Source organism: Schistocerca serialis, chromosome 2 (genome assembly GCF_023864345.2).
Source record: "Schistocerca serialis cubense isolate TAMUIC-IGC-003099 chromosome 2, iqSchSeri2.2, whole genome shotgun sequence".
Classification (NCBI taxonomy): domain Eukaryota; kingdom Metazoa; phylum Arthropoda; class Insecta; order Orthoptera; family Acrididae; genus Schistocerca; species Schistocerca serialis.
In genome coordinates this window covers 482,726,084-482,752,636 of record NC_064639.1, presented here as the reverse complement: position 1 = coordinate 482,752,636, position 26,553 = coordinate 482,726,084, and the positions used below count along the sequence as shown (strand labels likewise).

The 26,553-nt window shown below is 42.4% G+C and overlaps 1 protein-coding gene across 2 annotated transcripts in view; it reads right to left on the bottom strand.

Moving 5' to 3' along the window:
- The window catches only part of LOC126455609 (uncharacterized), a 758,971-nt gene that overhangs the window by 146,883 nt on the left and 585,535 nt on the right, over positions 1-26,553 (bottom strand). For both annotated transcript variants that reach the window (XM_050091370.1, XM_050091369.1), the window contains one exon: positions 18,814-18,888. The gene's annotated coding sequence lies outside the window, so the exon portion shown is untranslated. The remainder of the gene's footprint in view (positions 1-18,813; positions 18,889-26,553) is intronic.

Here is a 26,553-nt window from a genome sequence, read left to right as displayed (position 1 = left end):
GCCCCGGATTCGATTCCCGGCATGGTTTGTGTGTGTGTTAATTCCTGCTGCGGCCATCGGTCCCTAGACTTACACACTTCTCTGACGTGTTACCTAAAACCGTGCGGCCACTGAGCGCGGCCGGCCAGGTTTGGGAATTTCTCTACCCGGGGACTGGGCGTTTGTGTTTTCCTCCTCATTTCATCAGCATCCTCATCATTCGTGGCAATGGCTATATTGCACTGTGTAAAAACTGGACTGTCTAAAAGTTGGGACTTTGTATGGGCGCTGATGACCGCGCAGTTGAGCGGTCCACGAAGTAATCATCATCATCATCATCATCATCATGCAGGAAGCCATCGGCCATGAGTGGAAGCAAGTGATCAGCAATAATGTTCACGTAGACCACTGGTGTCATGGTGTCTTCATTTACTACCATAGGTTCCATGGAAGCCCAGACGAACGACCCCCAATAGCATAATATTCCCCCCAGTGGCTCGTGGTCTATTTCAATCAGCCGTTGATCCACTGCACCATTTCGATTATCCTTGCCGACAGCAATCGTAGTTGACTATCTAGTTGATTCAACGTAGGAACGTGTAAAGATCGCGAGCTGCGATGTCCCATGTTCAACAATGTGCGCTGAACGATGTGCTCCAAAATACATGTATCTGCACTAAGTTGTCAGATCTACCAGAGTCACAGCTTATGCTATTCTACAGAGCGTGTAAGTCTCCGACTTGTAGATTCTCCGACGAGACAATGGACAGGCAACACCCTGTCCCATACTCGTGGTTTCAACGTCCATCAGCCGCTTTCCATCGATGCCGAAGACAGAAGCACGCGAACAACAATCCTCCCTTTTTCAGGGTCGTCTACGGCAGTCCGTATCGTCGGTAGAACGACTCCATTCGTCTCAGCTCCATTTATATGCTTTCGTTTCGAGATGACTTGCCCGCAGCATCTCCAGGAGGCATTCACTCTCTCGCTGGCCAGTCGTCGTCAGTGTTTTGGCTCATCAATGTACGAAGAACTCCGAATCATGATTTATATTTTACTTAAAATTAGAGGCACGAAGTCTTTCCTCGCAGAGGGACCATGATCATGATGATGTAGTACACATCTTGAACCATCAGTATTGTGTTGGTACTTTTGAAGGGTTGTATTCATATCATAACGCAAATGTAAAAATATTTGCGATGCATATCGACTAAGGTTTTTGCAACAAATGCGAGGGGCGGTCAATAAGTAGTGCAACATATCTTTTTGTGAAAGCAGGATAGTTTCAGTCAGGAGTCCAATGCACCATATTATCCCCATTCTTCTGGATTCAAAGCCCTATTTCTCAACAGAGTCTCTGTTCGATGCGACAGCATTAACGCCACCTTATTGGGATGGCTTGCGTGCCCCCATGGTACCGCTGTACTGGCGACGTCGGACTAAACGTCTTTCCGCGTGAATAACCTCCCCATCATCCACGTACTGCTTCCCGCGGAGTTCAACTTGCGTTGGGCCAAACAGGTGAAAGTGGATGGTGCGAGATCCCGGCTGTAGGATGCACGAGGAGGACAGTCCAATCAAGTTTTGTAACCTCCTCTTGGATGCACAGACTCCTAGGAGACGTTGTGTTGTCACGGAGAAGCAGAAGTTCTGTTGAGTTTTTGTAGCGTCGAACACGCTGAAGTCTTTTCTTCGATTCATTGAGGGTTAGCACAATACACTTCAGCGTTTATCGTTGCACCGTGAGGGAGGACATCAAACAGAATGATCCTTTCAGAGTCCCTGAAGATTGTCGCTATGACTTTACCGTCTGAGGTTGCGGCTTTGAACTACTTCTTCGGGGGAGAGGTGAGGTGGTGCCACTCCTTGGATTGCCGTTGTGTTTCCTATTCGAAGTAATGAACCGATGTTTCATCGCCTGTGACGATGTTCGACGGAAAATTGTCACGTTCAGCCTCCTAACGCTCAAACGATTCCACACAGATGGTCTTTCGTTGCTCTTTATGGTCTTCTGTTTGGAGGCGAAGAACCCAGAGGGGCACATCTTTCAGTACATCAACTGATGGACGAGTGCGTCGGCATTACTAACAGGGACGTCCAGTGGAGGAGTGAGGTGTCTGATCGTGCTCTGTCGATCACCAAGAATGGGTGTATCTGCTCCAACATTGCACGACTCAGCTGTGCGCACGGGAAATAGGACACGTTTGCGCAGCCTGGTTGGGATGGTGACAGCTGCTTCGCCCAACGACTCACCGTGCTATTTTTCACTGCCAGATCTCCATATACATTCTGTAAGCGAATATGAATATCTGCGATGCTCTAGTTTTACGGTTAAGGGAAACTCTATGACCACCGTTACAGATGTCATTTTGAAGACTACGTGTGGTGCCACCACCCATCGGAACTTCATGAACTTACAGGGGTTGAAGTGGGAATATTCTACGATGTATCACAACAAATTTCACATTTTCTTCAACCGAAGTTCGTCGAGAAAAAAATGTGTTATATTACTTACTGAACGAACCTTGTACAGCTCATTTTATGGGGACTACTACGCAAGAGTGTTGTCTGACAAGTTCTACGCAGTAGTCTCACAATCGTGAAACGGTATAAATGTTCTTTGGTGCTTTTTCGTAATTTTCCTCAGGTGGTTCAAATGGCTCTCAGTACTATGGGACTTAACATCTGAGGTCATCATCCCCCTAGAACTTAGAACTGCTTAAACTTAACTAACCTAAGGACATCACACACATTAATGCCCGAGGCAGGATTCGAACCTGCGACTGTAGCAGTCGAGCGGTTCCGGACTGAAGGGCCTAGATCCGCTCGGCCACAGTGGCCGGCTCATAGGAAATATTTAGGCGAATGTTTAGGATTTATTCTTTACATCTACGTCCATTATTTTATTTATTTATTTATTGTTCCGTGGGACCAAATTAAGGAGAAGTCTCCATGGTCATGGAAGGAGTCAATACATGAAATTATAACACGATATTAGAAACAGATAAAATGAAATATAAAAAAAACATCTTCAGGTGACAAGTCGTAAGTTTAAATAAAGAAAATCAACAACGTAACACTGGAATTTGCTTAATTTTTTAGCTCTTCCAGGAGCTCCTCGACAGAATAGAAGGAGTAAGCCATGAGGAAACTCTTCAGTTTAGACTTAAAGGAGTTTGGGCTACTGCTAAGATTTTTGAGTTCTTGTGGTAGCTTATTGAAAATGGATGCAGCAGAATACTGCTCTCCTTTCTGCACAAGAGCCAAGGAAGTGCATTCCACATGCAGATTGGATTTCTGCCTAGTATTAACTGAGTGAAAGCTGCTAACTCTTGGGGATAGGCTAATACTGCTAGCAACAAACGACATTAAAGAAAATATATACTGTGAGGGTAATGTCAGAATTCCGAGACTATTGAATAGGGGTTGACAAGAGGTCCTCGAACTTACACCACATATAGCTCGAACAGCCCGTTTTGGAGCCAAAAATACCCTTCTTGAATCGGAAGAATTACCCCAAAACATAGTACCATACGACATAAGCGTATGAAAATATGCGAAGTATACTACTTTTCGTGTTGAAGTGTCACTCATTTCAGATGCTGTTTTAATGGTAAATAAAGCAGCATTTAGTTTCTGAACAAGATCCTGGACATGGGCTTTCCACAACAGCTTACTATCTATCCGAACGCCTAGGAACTTGAACTGTTCTGTCTCGCTTATAATATGGCCATTCTGTCTGATCAAAATATCGGTTCTTGTTGAATTGTGAGCTACTAACTGTAAAAACTGAGTCTTTCTGTGATTTAGCATCAAATTATTTTCCACGAGCCACGAACTTATTTCATGAACTACATTATTTGATACTGTTTCAATATTGCACACACGATCCTTCACTACCAAGCTGGGTCATCAGCAAACAGAAATATTTTTGAATCACCTGTAATACTAGAAGGCATATCATTTATATAAATAAGAAACAGCAGTGGCCCCAGCACCGACCCTTGGGGAACGCCCCAATTAACAGTGCCCCATTGGGACTGAATATCAGTACCACTCTCAATATTGCGGAGAATTACCTTCTGCTTTCTGTTCTTAAAGTAAGAGGGGAACCAATTGTAAGATGCTCCCCTTACTCCATAATGGTCCAACTTCTGCAGTTATATTTTGTGGTCAACGCAGTCAAAAGCTTTCGTTAAATCAAAGAAAACACCTAGCGTTCGCAATCTTTTATTTAATCCGTCCAAAACCTGACAAAGAAAAGAGAATATAGCATTTTCAGTTGTTAAACCATTTCTAAAACCAAACCGAACATTTGACAGCAAATTATGTGAATTTAAATGCTCAAGTAACCTTGTATATACAACCTTCTCGATAACTTTAGCAAACACCGATGGCATAGAAATAGGTCTAAAATTGTCAACATTATGAATGTCTCCCTTTTTATAAAGTGGCTTCACTACTGAGTACTTTAATCAGTCAGGAAACCGACCACTCCTAAAGGAAAAGTTACAGATATGGCTAAGTACTTGGATAAGATACATAGAACAATACTTCAGTATTCTGCTGAATACCCCGTCATATCCATGAGAGTTCTTGGTCTTTAGTGATTTAATTATTAACTCAATCTCCCTCTTGTCAGTATCATGGAGGAGCATTTCAGGTAACAGTCTCGGAACACTTTTTTCTAAGAGCACTATATGATTCCCTGTTGGGACTAGGTTTCTATTTACTTCACCTGCTATATTCAGAAAGTGATTATTAAATACAGTACATATATGCGTCTTATCAGTAACACGGACATTCCCACTACGCACTGATTCTATATCCTCGACCTGTCTCTGCAGACCAGCCACTTCCTTTACGACTGACCATATGGTTTTAATTTTATCCTGAGACTTAGCTACTCTATCTGCATACCACATACTTTTTGCCTTCCTAATAACATTTTTAAGCACCTTACAATACTGTTTGTAATGAGCTGATGCATTTAGATTTTGACTGTTTCTAACGTTTTGCCACTTTGTTCTACAAGATATTCTTATGCCTCTAGTCAGCCACCCAGGCTGCCTGTTTGTGCTAGTACCCTGTTTTGAACGTTCTAACGGAAAGCAACTTTCAAAGAGCACGAGAAAAGTCTTGAGAAAAGCATTATACTTATCGTCTACTGTATCAGCGCTATAAACATCTTGCCACTCTTGTTCCTTGATAAGGTTTGCAAAGGTCTCTACAGCAACTGGATCAGCTTTTCTAAACAGCTGATGACTATATTTAACACGTGTTGCAGCACAAAAATCTTTTAGAGTTAAAATTTGTGCATCATGATCTGAAAGGCCATTCACCTTTTTGCTAACAGAATGCCCTTCTAGTAATGAGGAATGAACAAAAATGTTGTCTATGGTTGTTCTACTGTTCCCTTGCACTCTCGTTGGAAAGAATACGGTTTGCATAAGATTATATGAATTAAGGAGGTCTACCAGCATCCTCTTCCTTGCACAATCACTTATACAATTAATATTGAAGTCACCACATGTAACTAATTTTTTGTATTTCCTATAAAGTGAACCAAGAACCTCCTCTAGCTTTAGCAAAAATGTTGTGAAATCAGAGTCTGGGGATCTATAAATAACAACAGTTAGAAGTTTAGCTCCATTAAATTTAACCACACCTGCACAACATTCAAACACCTTTTCAGTGCAGTACTTTGAAACATCAATTGACTCAAATGGGATGCCGTTTTTCACATACATTTCTACTCCCCAACACCGCAAAGAGCTCCTCGAAAAGCTAGCAGCCAACCTGTATCCTGGTAAAGGAAGCCTCTGAATTATCTCCTTATTTAAGAAGTGTTCAGATATACCAATAATTTCTGAGTCAACATCTATAAGCAGTTCACTAACTTTATCTCTAATACCTTGTATATTTTGATGAAACATACTAATTCCCTCATACAATTTATGAATGACATGAACGAAGCATAAATTCCTTTTGGGTACAAAATTTATGGCATGAAACTAACATTCAGAATAATATTGAATATTACTTAGTCGGTATAATCATTTACAATCAGTCAACATTCATCGTTCAGTACTCAAATATGCCAGGAAAATATGCTTAACTGACGGAGTTTGTGGAAAAGTATTTACCTGGATGCAACAGTTAGGCTCCTACGCGTTTCAAAAATTATGGCGTCACCGCTGCAAACTCTCTTGGCTGAAACTAACAGGTTTTCTTCTCGACAAAACTCGTCTCTACTGAGGCGGCGAGACGCATTCGCAGTTATTAATACCGCGCAGAGCTTTCCCCCGCGAGCAATATTCGTTAATCATGGGAGCCATTACGGAGGATTTAATCGCTCTGAACTGTGAAGCGCCCTGCGTAGCCACTTACCAGCGGGCAGTCCTTGCGCGCTCTTGAATTGCAATGGCCGTCCGGTGCTGGGATTACCTTTTCATTGAACTTGCTAGTGGCCAATTCACTACGCTTGCCAGGGTGGATGAGAACGCAAGGAAAGTGTGCTAATAGCAATTGTAAAATGAACATGTCTGTGGCTCTGTCAATATCGCTGCACAAGAATTTCATTACCATGCGGCTTTGAAACTCCTTGAAAGAACAAATCTAACTCAACCAAACATAAACTTTCAGTAACTTGTGAATCTTCATGTTTTCACGGCGTATTGTTTATTCTATAAAATTCCGGGAATGCAGGAGTATCCAATACTTTACTACTGCTGATATTTCGACTCAGAACCGTCTAGCCATTTTCTTGTCGATTTCCGCATGTGGACCCAAACCGGAGAAGTATCGGCGGAGGAGATATGTACTACTGACTTTCTCTCTATATTGAACACAGTGTCATATCCTCTTGTTGATAAACACTGTGTATCTGTGTATTGTCTTTGAGAGCTGACTATTTAATGTACAGTATTCCACATTATCATTCGTCAGATTTCGATGGCTTCCTTGAACTCCAGTGAGGGCGTCGTAGACGTTAGAATATTGAGATTTTCGTAGACTATTGAGCGACCTATCTGAATACAGTGCTCCGTCGCTGCTGATTTTTCACGCTGTAGACAGACGAGTATGGCGCCGATGTCCCTCGCACCGTTTTCGAACGCTTCTTATTGTCTGCCCGACACGAAAGTTCACACTGACAGGCGGTCCTGTACAATGTTGCCTTACGTACTCCAAGCAATCCTTCATTGACCCGAGTGACTGACTGTCTTCGATTCTCTTGCGAAAGATAACTTTGCACTTCCATACTCTGAGAAGATCCCACGTATTTTAGAAGAAATTCTTGCTAGAAACATATGGGTTGCATTGGATTTAAAACTCTCCTCTTGTGCATTTTGACCCAGGCTGCTCATCTTCTGTTTTAACAGCAGAACCTAGCTTATTTTATACTGTAGGTAGCCGTTGTCTTCAAAATTCTTTTGAGATGTACACTTACTTCACTTTACTGTTTCGTCTTGCACAGGGCCACAGTCCGACTGGTCGTCATCTCCGTTACAGTGACCCCACCTGATGTTTGCTTTTACCGGGGTCATCTCTGTTCTTATGTGGTTCAGGGTCCTCCACGTTTTGTCCGAAGCTCGTGGTCTGGTGGCTAGTGTTGCTGCCTCCGGATCACGGTGTCCTGGGTTCTATTCCCGGCCGGATTGGCGATTTTCCCTGCCCGGGTACTATGTGGTGTCCTCATCATCTCATCATCATTATCATTCGTGACAGTGGTGGACTGGACTATGTACAAAAACTCGCCTGTGTGAAAATTGGAACTTTGTACGGGCGATGATGACCCTGCAGTTGAGCTCCCCACAAACCAAACACCATCACCCTCCACGTTTTCCAGTTTGTTGTGAAGCCGCGAGGCACTACCTGTGCTTATGAACAGTCAGGTAGTGGTTCTTCAGTGGCTGCGTTTAAGAACTTTTTACGCGGTCTCAGTCGTCCAGGTTCGCAGAAAGAGGCTGTGATCATCAGTGGTTCGTCTGAGCCTCTCTGCGAATTCGTGAGATGTTCTTCGGGAACCGGGACTCGCAAGACCAGCGGCTCTGTAAAGCTTTGGTAGTGACGTTGGTTAATACATTCCATTGTTATTCGACCTGATTCTCTGATTCATTAAAGCTCATGTCAACTTTCGTAGTGTAGGTTCACGTGGTCCATAGTGGGCAGGCGTATTCAACCGTAGAGTAGCATAGTGCTTGAGCAACTTGCCCACGCAAAAGCTCGTGGTCCAAAATAATGTTTGGTCTCTGTGACCGCCATGTCCGTCAACGTGTCTACACCGGAATTTGTGTGCCCGAACATCACCCCAGATCATATTATATGGTGAGCGAGTTTTTGAGTACTGCTTGGTGATTTGTAAGCCTCTTAACACTGCCAAATTGTTTGGAGAACCTCTGATGTTGATGTGGCAGCCAGTTCGTTATCACTCGGAGTGAAATTGGTGCCAGTTTTTTTTTTTTTTGTGGTCCATCATATTGACCGTAATTTTTTTCCTTCAGGCACTGACTTACAGTCAGTGATGCTCTTCTTAGCTTCCCATTTAAGTGGCAGCACAGTCCAACCTAATTCCTGTGTAAGTCTTGGCAATTTAATTTTTTTTTCATTAAAAGTTGCTAATCATTATATTTTGTTATGAAGTGTGGTTGTTCCCAAGTGGCATACTTTACGTGAAGAGGTATTTTGTAACTCTGAGTCCAAAAAAATGGTTCAAATGGCTCTGAGCACTATGGGACTTAACTACTGTGGTCATCAGTCCCCTATAACTTAGAACTGCTTAAACCTAACTAAGCTAAGGACATCACACACATCCATGCCCGAGGCAGCATTCGAACCTGCTACCATAGCGGTCACGCGGCTCCAGACTGTAGCGCCTAGAACCGCACGGCCACTCCGGCCGGCAACTCTGGGTTCAATTGTAGCACTGTAAATTCCGCTTTGTCTGTTACACGATGAAAGCATACTGCCGTGTAGTTTGGTACGGTGAGGCAGTACCTCAGCCCTTGTGTACTGATGCATGGGGAGCTTCAGCTGCTGTTTTGGGTGTACCGCTTACTGCATTCCGGTTGGGCGGTGTTTTCATAAGTTGGGTTTCGTAGCCCCTGTCCTGTTCGCTCCCTTTGCGCCTGAAATCTTACTTAAATTGTTTTCATATAGTGTTGCCTTGTTTAAAATATTTAAATTGTTTACTGAGCCAGACAAGGCAGAGATCTCAATGACGTCGGTGTGAAGCTGCTACTCCCGATTCTTTCACGCTTGTGAAACTGAAGAAACACTTCACAACCGTGGGGCAGCAGGTAGTTAGTTTCTGTTAACTTGTATTATCTCCCACGAGAAAACCTAAAGAATTTATTTTTAAATTTTAGCTTAAGTTATTAATTACTTTTGAATGCATTACGGGAACAGCAGTGATCAATGTCTTATAAATAATTACTATTAAAAACAGTCTTGATTACGATTTATTTAACAAGGTGACCGGTTTCGACCACTACTGTGGTCATCTTCAGACCATTGAGTAGGAACCTCTTTCTGTTGAAGAATCACTACTGGTAGTGATTCTTCAACAGAAAGAGGTTCCTACTCAATGGTCTGAAGATGACCACAGTAGTGGTCGAAACCGGTCACCTTGTTAAATAAATCGTAATCAAGACTGTTTTTAATAGTAATTATTTAAGTTATTAAAATCTCTTTCCTATTGTTTATTTTATTATGGTTGATTAAATACTTAAATCATGAAAGTCTTTTCTTAATTAACATCCACTACCTAACCCACTCATCTCTGCCGTCTCGAGACTTCAGTCCGTGGTAATTTAAATGCCACGCTGAGGCGATACGCGCGGCGGCAGTAAGGTGTGCCGCCAAGTATGGCCTTGTAGATGCGCTGACTCAGCTCGCTTCTGGCTTTTGCTTGCGCGACGCGACCGCGTCTGGAGTGTCAGTTGCAAAAGTTTGTGGAAGATGGTTCCACAGAAAACGCGGAATTGATGGCCTGTAAGAGGCCGATCTCTTGGACCTTGGACTCCTGAACTATCTGGCTATCCAATACGGTTAGTGTATTTTATAAACGGTCGAAAAGTTTTGCAGTGGTGATGTTTTTACGCAGTAACATTGTGGCATAATGCAGAGAACGTTGGCACAATTATTACATGTTGGTAAAGCAGAGTCGATTTGATCGTCATTTCAATTTTTTCGATCACTAATTGTGGCAATAGGTTCTCTTGTATATCCATGGTATGAGGGCTTGGTAAAAAATAATACCTCCGAGTTAATGCGAAAACTCTTTGAGCCTTTTCAATAAAACAAAGTTATTGACGTTCCAAATCTTTATTATTCTACTTATTTCTTTCTCAACATAGTCAGCCACGCGACGAACTCATTTCCCCCAATAAGAGACCGGTTAATCCATACCGTCACTGTAGAATATTTGACTTCGTTGACGGAGCCACAACATTAGCCCTGATCGGACCGCTTCAACACTATTAAAGTGAAACCCTCGAAAGTGTTCTTTAAGTTTTTGAAGCACATGAAAATCGGATGGGGCCAAGTGGGAACTGTATGGAGGGTGGTAAATGGCAGCGAGCCAAAGGGGTCGGAGTGTTGCAGATGTCACAGCGCTCGGCATTGTTATTCTGCAGAGGGTGCTCCAAGTGCGGACGAACTCTTTGAATTACAACCTAGATTATAGCACGATGTTTCTCTCGCACCGTCTTGGTTACCATGTACACTCTCGTATTACACGCTACAATTCAGAGTCGTCTAGCGTCAGAGGGCTGAAAATATGTAGAAATTAAGAATAATATGTAAAATTTTAATAAAGTTTGTTTCATTTCAAAATCTTTGAATTTTCACATTAAAAAATCAGAGGAATTAGCTTTCATCACGCCCCTCGTATTTTGAATGATGTGTAAAAACTGTTGCTGAACGAGCATTGTTTAAGTAAATGAGTAACTATTTTATTGATTTCACTGGTGATACAATTTTAATACAATTTTAATTAGTCCTCATGCTTGTTAGGTCCAGTTCTGATGTCAGTGAGTCGTCAAATCAATGTAGAGTTATTCTATTTTATTACCGGTCAGCCCCCCCACTATTATAAATATATTTTGCTAGGAAATTCCCAGAGGGCATTTAATTTTTAAACGATTTTTGGAGAAGTAATGTGGTCATATGAATCTTTAGCAGTCAACAAAGAACTTCCATGCCCGATTCACGGACTGTAAGTTGTAGTTACTGCCTTGAGTTTTCTAATTATTGGTGTCCTTTTCTTTTTTGTAATGCATGAAAAAGAATATTTAAGATCAATGGTCTCTCACTGTTGAACCCAGCCCTACCACTTCCTTAGACCACTACACCATCCTGTCCCAAATGAAGGCTCCACCCGGCCGGTGTAGCCGTGAGGTTCTAGGCGCTTCAGTTTGGAATCGCATGACCGCTACGGTCGCAGGTTCGAATCCTGCCTCGGGCACGGATGTGTGTGATGTCCTTAGGCTAGTTAGGTTTAAGTAGTTCTAAGTTCTAGGGGACTGATGACCTCAGAAGTCCCATAGTGCTCAGAGCCATTTGAACCATTTTTGAAGGCTCCACCCTCCGTTTCCTCAGCTGCCATCACTGTTCCATCCAAACACCTACATCCCAACTATCTGTTGCTTCCCATATCCCTTATCCTTTTCCACACAACATGCTCCCCAAGATCCAAAACATCACACTCCGATGCACGGTACACAGGAGCTAACATTACATCATTCTGGTTGTGATTTAGAATAAACATCATCATCGTCTTTTGCACACTCATCATCTCATAAATCATATTTTAATCCGAACTGTTGTTGTGGTCCCTAGTCTGACGTATGGTAGGCTTCAGTTCTCCATGATAGTCTTTCCTGTGGGAGCCTGATCGTATCAGGATAACAGCTGTAGTTTTTATGCGTTTGAACCACTGCTAGGTTTTAGTCTATAATATTTACCCCTCACATTTCCTTCAATTGCCAAACTGGCTTTTCCTTGATGCCTCAGGATGTGTGCTCGTAGCCGATCACTTCTTTTTGTCATGTTATTGCATAAATTTTATTTTCTCCGCAATTCCGCTCAATACCCCTCCATTAGTTATTCGATATACACTTGAAATCTTCAGCATTCTTCTGCACCACTCCACTTCTCTGACATCCACGTTTCCTTTCCGTACAATGCCACAGTCGATCAAATGCTTTGACTTCGTAACTCTAAAACTTTTATTCGATATTTTGTGCTATTGCCAGTCTGAATTTTATATCCTCTCTACTTAGATTATCACCAGTTATTTCTATGCCAAAACACAGATATCAACTTTCAGTGGCTCATTTCCTAATAGTTTGCTTAGCATGGCTTGATTTGACTTGTCTGATTCTATTACCTTCAGTTCACTTTGTTGACCGGCCATCCTGATTTAGGTTTTCCGTGATTTCCCTAAATCGCTCCAGGCACATGCTGGGATGGTTCCTTTGAAAAGGCACGGCCGATGTCATTCCCCGTCCTTCCCTAATCCGATTAGACCGAAGACCTCGCTCTTTGGTCTCTTCCCCCAAACAATCCAATCCAATCCACTTTGTTGATGTTCATCATACAATCTTAAAGTCACGACCCATTCCTTTCAACTACTCATCCCGTCCAGAATGAGATTTTCACTCTGCAGCGAAGTGTGCGCTGATATGAAACTTCCTGGCAGATTAAAACTGTGTGCCGGACCGAGACTCGAACTCGGGACCTTTGCCTTTCACGGGCAAGTGCTCTAGCAACTGAGCTACCCAAGCACGACTCACGCCCTCATCCTTTGCCATATCAGAACAGTTGCAATATCATCCGCAAATCTTTAAGATTTTAGTTCTTCTACCTGAACTTTAATTCCCCTTCCTAATTTATCCATGGTTTCCTTTACTGCTCGCTCAGTTTACTGAATTAACAACATCGGAGGTCACCTATAACTCTCTCGTACTTCCTTCTCAATTTTTTTTCCTTTCACGTCCGTTATAATTGAAGGTTCGTTTCGGGTGCAAGTTGAAAGCAACCTTTTGCTGTAGCTAGATTAGTGGTTGAACCATCAATGCATTTTACATAATGCGTTTACACAAACCATTCTTCTCAAAATACAAGTCAATTCGCTGAATAGGATGAAGCTTGTGTGGGCGTATGACATCGCTGGCCGGGAGGCCCTATCCAGGGAAGTTCGGCTGCCAAGTGAAGGTCTCATTTCAGTCGACGCCACGATGGGCGACTAGTGCGCCGGTAATGAGGATGAAATGATGATGGGGACAACACAACACCGAGTCCCCGAGCGGAGAAAATTTCCTACCCGGCCCTGAATCAAACCCGAGCCCGCTTGCATGGGCCACCCGGCTGAGCAGTCTGACGATAGGGATGAAATAATCATAATGAAGGCCGTCGCGGTCACGAATGACCTCTGTGCAATAAATGATGGCCGGATTCATTCCAGTTTGACGAGACAGCAAGGTGATGACTGAAATTGTAGAAAATAATCATCGATAAGAAGATGGGTAGTCACTGCTCTATAACAATGCGAATAGCACAATTAATCTACAGTGCTAGTAACATAAAAACTGCTATTCGCTGGGAGTAGGAAGTAACTTCATCAGCTTGTAATAGATCCCATTATCTGGATGTAGTGCTTACCACAGCTATGAAAAGGTCCCTAACTGAAGGGGGAGGTATCGTGCGAACGCCGAACTGCATCAAAACTGGGGACATTTTTGAGCCACGAGAGTAATTTGAAATACTTACCTCAGCTCCTAGCCACTTGGGATAAATATTTTCATCTTGCTGAACACCAATCTTAGCTTGCAAGGACAGTCAGCGTTTGGCGGTGATCGCCGTGGATGGATTCCTAACTAGATCAGTAAGGAATTATTACATAAAGGTAAATGACTTTCGGAATATCATGATGCTTGAGCCTTATCACAAGCTACCCCAAACGACTCGTGTTCTTTCACGCGTGTTTACATATCCTAGATGGACAAATGTTGTTCAACTGTGTAAGCTTATCAGTCCGTCGCTGACATAGAAGACTGCAAACCTTCTTTCCTTCCCGTCTGGGGAAGCTGTGCAGTGACTAGAGTACATGTAAAGCTTACTGGGACATGGTAAATGCTAGCTACAATGAAGTCGATAATTCGATCGTAATATTGGTAATTTAATTTGATATTCCCCACAATTGACAAAATTAACAAAAAAAAAGTGAATCTCTTGGTCCACCGACACACTCCTGAGAATGGCACATTAACAATTTGCAATTACACGCCCCTATTACCGGCAGCTGCGTTGATAAATACTTGGCACATCGCAAGGATAACTTCTAGATTGAGAATATTAGGTAAGTTGTTGGAAGTGGTTAGGCGTTGATGAAAATCTCGCTTCTGAGCACACAAAGAGCTCTAACTGCAGACTCTGCACCGAACACGCGTTGGTGCAATGCTGCGATACAGACCGAATATCTCCGTTCGAAGACGATGGTCAAGACGTCGTCTCCAAATCCGTATAGCTCGATGGCTGAAGGCGAAGTCCTTTCGCAATTCTCTCGTCTCCCACGTGTACGAAAACGCGGCGGAAGAATACTCAGTTTCGGCCAATGTCGGACGCTCTATCATCGCCGAAATCCCTCCACTGAGATCTACCCAATGATCGAGTAGGTCATATCGCCCCTAGGCAGACGAAATTCCCGTCTTCGCCACGTGTTATCCAGCACAGGTGGCTCCGGATGCCGGGCTACCCCCAAAAGCGCCGTATTGTCCCGCGTTTCCGGTGCCCGTTACCTGCCGCCCACGGCGGCCCGGCGAGCTACGGCCATCTGCAGACTTTACATTGCACAATTCTCAACTTCCGACGCTTTTCACCAACGCTTTAAGTTAGTGGCTCAATCCTCCAGACATGCGGGGAGTACTGCTCGAGAGTGCCTCATATTTATCATAATTCAATAGAGTCATGATGTGATGCCCTTGCCAGTCCCTTTATTATTAATACTAATATTGGTAAGCTAACGTGTAAGTGCCCATGTCCTGGAACCTTACAAATGTCTGTGAATTTCTAAGGGACCAAACTGCTGAGGTCATCGGTCCCTAGACTTACACACTACTTAAACTAACTTATGCTAAGAACATCACACACCCATGCCCCAGGGAGGATTCGAACCTCCGGCGGGAGGGGCTGCGTTAGATGGACGTATCTAGATAGATGTGTCAGTGCCCATCTATGTCTGCATGTACAAGCCTGTAGCTCCCTTTCTCTATCTGGCAGCGAGAAACTCTTGCAGAACATAGATTTTCACTTCTTTTAGTGTTCGTAAGTCATGTACGTGAAGAACGATTGTTATTAAGCTTCCGTTTTAACTGTTTCCTTCCATTTCATAATTCTGGTCATTTCGTGAGATTGCTTGAGAGGAAGTACCATGCGGCTCAAAATTTAATTTGTATAGCACTCCCCGAAGCATTATGCCTCTCTTGTCGTGTATGCGACTGGAGTTGGATGAGTATCTCCGGTTACGTGTTTGCTGAGCGAACCCTACACATAACGCGCTACCCACTACTGAACTTTACCCCCTCTAACAATCGCTCACGCTAAAGGATGCAGATGAGCACCAGCAAAGAGTTTGTTTTTTTCCTTTATTGAGTCTCGTTTCCCCCCGAAGGAGGCTGGCTGGCAGCAGCTTAGTACGCAGTTCTTCAGCCTAAGGAATTTGTTTTAAAAAGATGAAGATAATAAATAAGAAAAACAGGCGATAAAATAGGTGACTTAAATGGTAAAATGGCGGAAAATCTTGGAACTTAAAACCTAAAACAAAGGGTTGATGATGCTAATAAAATACATATGAAGCAGACAGGTAAAAGAATAGACATACAACCAGCAACGGAAGTTAAAGATCGAAAAATGTAAAACAATGTCCTTAAGTTTTTAATATACAAAGCGACATCAGTAAATGCGAGTATCCTAGCCAAGTAAACACGCTGTTAGTTTGCATTCGTAAAGGTAAGACTGCTGCGCTCAATTCAATCAATGATGTAAACTTCCGAAAATACATCTGTTTATGACATAAAAAAAAAGACTAACAGTGCTAGCTATCGGCTCTTTGGTGTGCTACTGAACTAACAGCGGTATCTATTGGCTCTTTCGTGTACTACCTCGTCACTAAAGTAAACACCCGAACTATTAAGCTGAACAGACTTCTAACACATTAGTGTCGTTAGTAACGACCTTTATTTTGTTCCCTGGTCCAGTTGTGATGAAATGGAGCCTACATTATGGCCCAAGATATGTTGAAGCAATGTATGGAAACCGCACGAAAATTCGATAATTGACAGACTCGGCGAGTTACTTTTTGTAAACCCTCGTCGCCAGTTTTGTTTGGTTGGTTTGTGGGATTGAAGGGACCAGACTACTCGGGCAATCGGTCACGCCAGTTTTGTAAAGGACTCGTTGCTACTACTGTGGAGGCCGACTTGCCACTGCTGTTACGGCAGGCCGAGTTTTTGAGTTCGTGACACGGCTTCTGGTGCAGTACACCAATAAGACAATTTCTCCCTTCCACTATTACGCAGTTACGCCCCAGGGTCAGGTAACAATAGCAGAACGAAGGTTCTACAACACTCCAACAAATTCGTAACAAAGTCAAACAAATGAGTTAAAAGGTTTACTTATATTTGTCACTAGTTGAAAAATGATGTCTGCAACACTGCTTGTAATACTACACGAAAAAGGCAATCAATGGGTAAGTGCGAATAATTGTAGGTAAATTTCACAGTACATAGAAAATCCAATTTACAACAACTGTCGGCCGGCCCAAGTAGCCGTGCGGTTCTAGGCGCTGCAGTCTGGAACCGCGGGACCGCTACGGTCGCAGGTTCGAATCCTGCCTCGGGCATGGATGTGTGTGATGTCCTTAGGTTAGTTAGGTTTAACTAGTTCTAAGTTCTAGGGGACTAATGACCTCAGCAGTTGAGTCCCACAGTGCTCAGAGCCATTTGAACCACAACAACTGTCTGTTCACTTCACTAAACGACGTTCCCTGTCTAAGTCAGACCTGGACGATGATCTGCTACCAAGTGGGCTAGAGCTCCTCTTCTGTCTTTCTAGTGGGCTTCTGTCCGTTGTCGTCCGATCGTTGGCGGATTGTACTCGGCCGGCAGTTGGCCGAGATGAAATCGATATGTTCATCCTCAGCGCCGCCCGTGGCAATGGTGGAGCTCGCGCGAGTGGTGAGTCTCTATGGCACCGGCACCAGCTTGCATCTTTGAACATGTGATGCTTTTTCCCTGGCTGTGTTTTGGTCGGACGACACAGCATTATTAGTGCGGGTAAGTCGAATGAGGTTACTGTAACATAACCTCCTTAAGCTCATTCCATTGATTCTGTCTTGAGTTTGCCTACCCTGCAAATAGTTGTCGGCCGATCCATTTGAAATTTTTCCTGAGGCATGCTAGATATTTCGCCCTTTGTTTTCAGTGATTAACAATCGTATAACCAACGAATAATATTGCATATCGTTTACTTACGTATGTCACATTTATGCTGGTGGCCAACTGCCACTGGTTGACACAAACAGTTTCAAATCCCTGAAACTGTTCCTGCTCATTGCCGCAATTTCCTGGAGTTGCGAGCAAGCTGTGCGCTACAACATCTTATCAAAACTAAAAACATTTCAGGTAGAAAACTATACCTTGTCAACCAGCATATGGACTTTCCTGCCGACGCTTTGCTGCTAGAACTATCCGCACGTCTGGTTAGGAATACCCTACATAGCAGCATGGGTGAGCTGCTGCGGTGGACGTGAACCACGTTGCCTGCTGGTTTGTGTGGATGGTTGGCGGTTGCACTGTTACGTGTCTGTTACAATATCCGCATCACCGAGGCCACTGGTTAACACTGTGAGCCACCCAAATTCGATACTATTCTCACATTACATGCTAACCTCACAGCCGCAGGTCAGTAAATCTCCCCTATTCAGAAAAAGCGTCCCCTACAACTCAGAAATGGGAGAAAATCCTTATTAATCTCAGAGAGTGGCTCCGCTCTCAGCTATCTCACCAGCAGATGAAATGCATCTGGACTACCTGTCATCCTCTTTGTATATCCATTTCGTCAGTGTATGCAGACATCAGATATCGGAGTAAATTATTCAAAAGTAGCTCAACAGCAAATATTTGCATGACATTGGCAGCCTCACTAGTGTTGTTTATCCATACTGAGGAAAACGTATTGCCATTTCTCAACACCCTGAGGCATATAAATCAAGGAAATGTTGGTTTTAGTCCTTGACTCACTCAGAGACTAGTTCGAAAATAAATAATGTTTAATATTCTAGTACACGATAATGTTCTATAATAACGCTACTCCATAGGTCTTAAGGTAACCAAATATATCAAAAGTGGACAAATGGCCGTTTCATAAAAGAAAGTTATGCTTTGAATCTTCCTTTACCTAGAAAATAATTTTCTACGACCGTCATCTGACAAGAACAACTTTAGATTCGCTACCAGCTTCAAATACTACTAACCATCATCAGGCACAAGAATTCTCAATTACTATTTCTGTACGGATATATGGATACTTTCTGTCTCACTCTAAACAACATCAATAATTCTAACCGGCCAACAGAACTCAATACGTACCTGTTTAGAATATCAAACAAGTCGATAATGTATTTATTTCACTGCAAGCAGGATTAATAACAACTATCTTCCGAAATACACAGCATACTTCCAAGAACAAATGGACTATTTTATTGTCGCTGATTACAGTAATAAAATCATTGGATTGACAAAAATGACGGGTAAGTAGGAGACTATAACTTACTTGCGACGCAGGCAACTCTGAAAGGCTCTGTTGGATCTTGCCCTGTAGAGAGGATCGGCTCTGGATGCCCACTGCCTGTAAAGTTGGAATACGAGAGCTCATTAATTATTCGAAACGCAGTTAACGCAGCAAAAGAGCTGCAATCTCTGTCTGGTGCAACACAAGACAGTAGGTACCAGTTTATTTATTAAACATTCCTCGCGAATTCGGAAGAAACAAGCTGAAGTCAAACTAAGAAGTATTATATCACAAAAATATGAAGTAATGCAGTTCACATGCTATCAGACAAAGAATAATAGTCGCTTTTAGTCTCATTTTCGTGTGGTTTAACTTTTGACTGTCTCCAAAATCGAGTACCGATATTCTATCAGTAACGGCGTAGGGACAGTTTTCTCATAACTGCCCTCACCTTCATAGTGTATATCGGTATAATTTCATGGGGAACGAATACTAACGAAAAGTCTGCAGCTAGCACAGACATTACACCTATAGCATGGGACATACGGATATCGTATCTGCATACCTCCCACGTAAGACACACGAAAAAATTACGTTAACTTCAAGTTCTATAGACTACTAGTACGATAGTAAAGAGAATGATGTAGAACGAGTCTGGTATGTATGGTTTCATACTGGACATATGCAGATCACTAAATAGCAGCAAGGTTTTAAATTTACAAGAGGGAATTTTCTTTAGTTCTATGCTACGTATACCACTAATTATCAATCAACAATTTGTCTAAAGAATAGAAAATGTTATCCGGAATAAATGATTTTATTTGCGTTTCTACTTCTCAGATGTTTTATGTTACTGAACAGTCGACCAAAAATTGTTCTGCCTACATACTGAATAAAATAATCAATCGGAGATACCTAAGGTCGAATCTCACTTTAGAAATTATATCGAGGAAATCCTATTCTGACCCATAATCAAGGTCATTAATAATAAAGGTGTAAATTTTGATAAGAAATTGTATACCGCATTGCAAGTTCGCATCATGTTATGAATTCCAATCAGAAAACCCATAAATAAGTGAACGACTTAGAGTCATTTCAAGCGGAGCAGTATTCATCACCTTTGACGTTAGTACACCGTATACTAGTACCCCGTCAGTTGCAATAACAAATATATTACTGTGAATTATAAGGTGGTCTTAACACAAACACTTCTCATTCCAAGGTCAATTTACACACAAAACTGCGAAGTAGATATGGCATGCCCACTGATATTTAAGACAAGGGGATATTTTTATATTTATTCAGAGATCACATAATATTGTAAGCTTTTCTAAATTTTCCATTAATTGCGACAATAAGAAACGGCTTTGCCATCTGCCAGAAACTATCTCTACAGATAAAATTATTGGTAACACTTTATGCCATCTGACCCAGCAAAAGGAAGTATTGGCTCTGAGCACTATGGGACTTAACTTCTAAGGTCATCAGTCCCCTAGAACTTAGAACTACTGAAACCTAACTAACCTAAGGACATCACACACATCCATGCCCGAGGCAGGATTCGAACCTGCGACCGTAGCGGCCACGCGGTTCCAGACGGTAGCGCCTTTAACCGCTTGGCCACATCGGCCGGCAAAAAGGAAGTATTTATGTACATTATAGTTAACAGAATTCTCTTCGATTAAGTAGAGATGGAGCTGCAACTGCTCACCAGCGCCTTGAACAAATTTAAGGAAAAGCAAGGTGGTAAGACTGGGCCCAAAATTCAGTTTCATTTACAACACTTTCCGCTGTTTTCAGTTCATAAATGTTACATGATTTATTCAAACAAAGATTTTACAATGTACAAAACACACAATAAGCCCAGATAATATAAAACCAATGAACCGTAAAAGGGGATTTCAGGTTAAATTTTCCTCACATTAAAATTTTAAATTCAGTTTTGCAAATTCCAGAAATGAATCATTAGCCCAATCAATAATCAAACTATGAGAATCTGTGGAGTAGGCCTCCAGGACAAATTTTCAGCATAAAGCTCCTTACACAATTCCAAGTTATTTTAAATTCAGCTCTACAGAAATTTTAAAATAATGAATATTCAGCCTGAGTAAGAATCAAATGGTGAGAATCTGTGGAGCAGGCCTCAGGGCAAAGTTCTTTACACATCTTCAGACTTGTTAGGTTCAATTTTACAGAAATTTGAAGATAATGAATAATCAGTTCAATTAATACTATACAGCAGGAATTCACAGGATAGGCGTTTAATTTAAATTGTCAGAAGCCAACAACTCCCTAAATAAGTAACATGGAATGACACCAGTTTCAAAACGTTTTCAACCCTGAACAAGAGGCGTCGAGTCTTTGTCTTGAATTTGGAAAACGCCGTGTATAAATTCGAGCTCTGCTGGAATAGTTCAAAGTAGCCAAAATTAAACCCGGTCCCCTGAAGTGGGGCAACTCGAAAACACAACGTTTAATCACGGAACCGAAGTACCAAGCGTGATCTGAACGTAGAAAGACTAAGGATGCTCTAAGAGGAAACATAATATAACATACAGTAGTGCATATTGTTTAGTGAAACGCAAGATAATTTAACTTTGGTAAGAATGTGGCGAGAAGGACACAGGAGTATCACGGGCACAAGCTATTATACCACACAAAGCACCCATATGGCTGGACTGTCAAGAGGAAACCTTACAGTCGATATATGGACGGCCAGCTCCGGACGTATTTACTACAGCGCTCACACAATGAACGACAGCGGCCTGCCTGCAGTACCGATTGCATTACCTATCCTGAAATACAGTTGACTACAGAAGTACGAGACACCCAGATTTCTAGTAATTGCAACAGTATTTAGAACTCTGCCATTGTACTGGCAAGGACACAGTTAATAAGCTCACTAAAATGGCTTACCAAATGACAGAATGAGAATGAAATAAGGATCTGCTAAGGCCTAGGACGCAATTCACCCAAAATTTAAGAGTTACTTACAATTTGTCATACGCAACTTCATTGCCTTGTCCAACCGGCATGTATCAGACCCATTACACAGGTGTGATACAACCTGCATATAAAGTCATGTCGGTTGAGATTTGACAAAAACTAAAACTATCTAAAATAACACATTACACAAGGGAGAACATCACTATTGCAAAATTTTTCTTAATTAAATTCAGCGTTGCTTAGTATTGAATTCAAGGTTTAAAATCCCATTTGCAAATCCAGATACAGTATGTTAAAGTCTCGCTCACAATTGCTTGAACAAACTACATGGTAATTCAAATGTTACTTTTGTTATTTCTTACATCTATGACCCTTCAGAAGAAGGTCATTGCATCTTAGCCGACATGAGACAATCATGGGCGTTCAAGGTCGCGAAACGAAAACCACCTGTAAGCCTCCTTCTCGCCGCAAAAGGGGCAAGAGGATGAACTTTCCGGCCTCCGGGAGGCCCCGTACCACCGATTCTTCACCTCGGCCACGTTCCAGGGAGACAACAACAACAGCAGGCTCTAGTACGGCCCCCAAGTGACCAAACACTTACCGAGCAACTCCGCACACAAGAGCTAGTCGTCAACTCCGCAAACACCTCTCTGAGCACGTCAGAGCAAGACTCCCTCGCCGCAGGCGCCACTTGATCATCGGACCCGGAAAGGAGGCACAGATCAACTTTTTGCGGTCACAGATCGACCGGATCGAGCCACTGGAGCATATAAGTCCATAGCACTGAACAGGACAGCAAAATCAGAAATAGCTGTTTAAAACTACAATCTATAAATGTGTGGTAGAATATCAGACAAAGTAAGGGTTCCATTTCGGAAATTCAGTCTTCACATTTCGTATACAATACAAAACCATTAATAATATAATTAATCTACAATATTAATATGTACCATTATATATCTGTTACTGCAGGAATCTAGAAAATACGTCGTTCATATTGCAATGCTATTTTGACCAGATAGGTAATTTCGAAACTACGTTTAAAAGAAAGGAGAAGCAGAGAGTAAATCATCTGCCAAAAAATCGAGTTTTACCACTCATCTCTTTAAGAAAAACTACATCAGAACCCTATTCGAACGTAGGTTCCTTTCGTGAATATAATTAAAGTAACCAAAATAAATTCTACGCTCGTAATGGTACAGTGTTCAAAATAATCAGCGCATCTTGATAAACTTAAATTGTCCAGAAGAATTCGAGTCCACATTTAAGAAGTGAATTTGTAAGTAATCATCGTGTCAGAACTATAATTTGAGTCTCCAAATATCTTAACAGAAATGTTATAAATTCCAAATGGACTAGGCTATGGTACCATTTCCTTTTCCTAAGATAATAAAGTCGGGAGCTTTAACTTAACGTTACTCATCCTATTATCACATCAATACTTTAACACCCACTGTTTTAGGTCCCAGTGCACACGCTGGTGTAGCTGTCACTTCACTCAGCTGAGGACGAGGGTGTGTTTTACGGTAGTGACTTCTGTTTCAGCTGTGCCATCAGGAATTCAAGATGTCTTACTCACGAATATTTGGAGAACACCCTAGGAAACATTTTCGACTCAGTGTTCATCTTTCGTTATTAAATATTTATCAGAGAGTAATATTCAGTTCATCAGAGAGTAATAATCAGTTCACATGTCCTCAAACATTTCGATTTTAATCAATTACATAAGTTTAGCAAGTTTTAAAAAATTTTCTCGTTGTTTTCAGAGCTTCCATGTATTGTTGCACCATGAACGAAGGAATCGATACAGCGCTTCTGTTGCACAGAATATAAGTAAACATAGAAGCCGGTAATAAATGTTGGGCAGACGTCACGTAATCTGTAAACGGACAAATTATGCAGGAGGACACCACATGATAGCTTTACAGTCAGGGCCCAAAAAGGTTCGTCTCCCCACCGTCGCCATGTGGAAGCAACTTATAACATTTACTCGCGCCACTGGTTAACGATCGCAACAGATATTATCATGAAACTGTTAGAATTGACTATCACATTGCCGAAATTTGTGCCATAAAATTTATAAATTTGATTGTAAAAAAACAGACAGAAATTTGTCAGGGCGTTAGCAGCCGCAGCAGTAAGAATACACTTGATACACCGACAGACAACGGCAGCAATGCTGGACAGAGTCGCTACAATAAAAAACAACGTATCATGCGTCAACTACAACGAAAGTATTACAGTAACAAAAAATGCAACATGCTTTTGTTTTCAAACTAACGAGTGTCTCATCTGCTTTGGTAGAATACACGTCAATGCCGTTACGCATCCCAGTAGTCTGTTCACGAAAATTAGCTGCAATACTCGTCTCTTGGAGAGAAGGGTTGATGGAAGTATTGAAGCTGGACGTTTTGTAGCCGTAGCGTTCGTCGGAGACGATTAGAAAATTAAAAAGGAGTGACAATCTATGGCTTAAGGAACAATCTCAGAATTCTTCCAAAAAGAGACTGTACGGGAAATCCAAACCTGAGAAACCGGACAGAGATTTCAACACCGCTCGGCCAGAAATAAGACGGGAGTTCAATAATTATTGCAACCAATTTTTTTCTCGGCCGGTTTCTGTTGAAAAAATGCAGAAAATGTCGTGGGACATCGCGATATGTTCTCGTTTGAGCCCCTATAATTTCACGAAATTTCAATAGGTTTTGGCGCCATACGTAGCCATCAAAAATGGCATCCGTAACGGAGGTGGGTCCCAATGAAAGTGCTGTCATTGAGTTTCTTTTGGCGGAAAACAGAGTATTGCAATTTTTCATAAGCGCACGCAACATGTCTTCGGAAACCAAGCAGTGAATAATAGCACGGTGAGACATTGGGATGTCGTCACTGTAAAAGGTCGCGGAAACGTGTGACTCCTGCTATGTTGGAACGTGCGGACACCCTCACTCTATCACAATCAAACAGCTCGCTGCATAGCTCAACGTCTCTGTTGGTAGTGACGACATACTCGTGCAACATTTGGGGTTCTTAAAGGTGTGTGCCAGCTTGATTCCTCGCCGTTCAACGGAAGACCATAAAGAGTAACAAAGGGCCAACTGTGAGGAATTGCTTGCATATTGCAAGGATGATGGTGACAAGTTTTTGTCGACATCGTCACAGGTTTCATCACTTCGAACCGGAAACAAACCTGCAATCCATGGAGTGGGATCACACCAATTTTTCTCCCGAGAAACATAGCCACACCCTCAGCCAGAAATGTTCTGTATTCTGACTGATCTCCTACCTCATGGTACAATTATTAACACCGGTGTGTATTGTGCGACCATCAGAAAACTGAAGAAACGACTTCAACGTTTTCGTCGCTACAAGAATGAAGACGAACTTCTCCTTGACAATGCAAGGCCTCCCACGAGTCTGCGCACCCGAGGAGCTCACAAAACTTCATGAGACTGTTCCTCCTTCTAGACCCTACAGCCTGGTTGTCGCACTTGCCATCTCTTTGGGCAATGAAGGATGCACTCCGCTGGATCAGTACGTGGATGATGGGGAGGCTATTGATGCAGCAAGACGTTGGCTCCGACGTCCACCATGTGTGGTCCATGCGGTCCCTCCCAGTAAGAACCGAAAGGAAAATATGTTGAAAAACAGGGTTTCGTGGCTAAAGGGGATGAGAATAATATGGTGTATTGGAATCCTGAATAAAGTCAAACTGCTTACACAAAAAAAAGCGTGTTGCATTATTTACTGAACACCACTCGTATATCTATAGCGTCGTCTTGCTTGTTTAACATCCCGCTAGATCGTCCAAGAATGTTGCTCAGGATCGTGGACGGTTAGTTGGTTGGTTGGGTGATTTAGGGAAGGGGCTAAACAGCGATGTCATCCGTCCCATCGGATTAAGGAAGGATGGGGAAGGAAGTTGGCCGTGGTGTTTCAAAGGAACCATTCCGGCATTTGCCTGAAGCGATTTAGGTAAATCACGGAAAACCTAAATTAGGATGGCCGGACACGGGTTTGAATCGTCGTCCTTCCGAACTAGAGTCCATTGTGCGAACTACTGCGCCACCTCGCTCGGACTGGACCAATTTTGGATGACATGTCATTCTGTGCTTCACTCGCAAATGGAGCGAGTGAAAACGATTGTCTATATGCTTTCATACGATCTCTGATTTCACTTTCCTTCGCTGTCCTGAAGTGCGATGTTTTCACATGAAAGCGCACGAGTTCAAAATGCAGTTCAACAAAACCATGAGACATACTTCCGCACTGTGGTATCATGTAAAGTAAAGGTAAGTTCTGTACAAAAAATAATAATACGGTTACATATGGGCTCCTTTAGTATCCCGTGAAATGTCTAGACCATACACTGTGTCAGCCTCTGTGCACATAAGCGTTTCTGTGGGATAGGAAGCGAATGTTGTGCTGATAAACCTTTGTACACTTGTGGAAGGATACTTCGTCAGAGGAAACGATGTTTCCCAGATACTTTGGTTTTTGTCCGATCCGTTCCAATATACCAATAGTAACTTCGTGACGAAGCTGCAAGTCATTCCGATTCATTATTTACGCTGTATCAACTTTGTAAGCGTGCAAGAGGAGTCATTTAGACAGCACCTTGGGAGATGTTGAGCGAAAGATCCTTAGCTCTCGCCATGCTCGACAAACTATCATTGATAGGCTTCCTTGGAAGGTCTCTCTGGTGAGCTGCAGCAGTTCTTAAGATTTGCGTTTACTGTCAGACCCTGACTGTCTGTTTACAGTCCCAGTGGCTATGAAGTTATCATGCCAAGTCTAAATCGTCTTAACGTCTGGTAAACTCCTTTAAATTTCATGTCG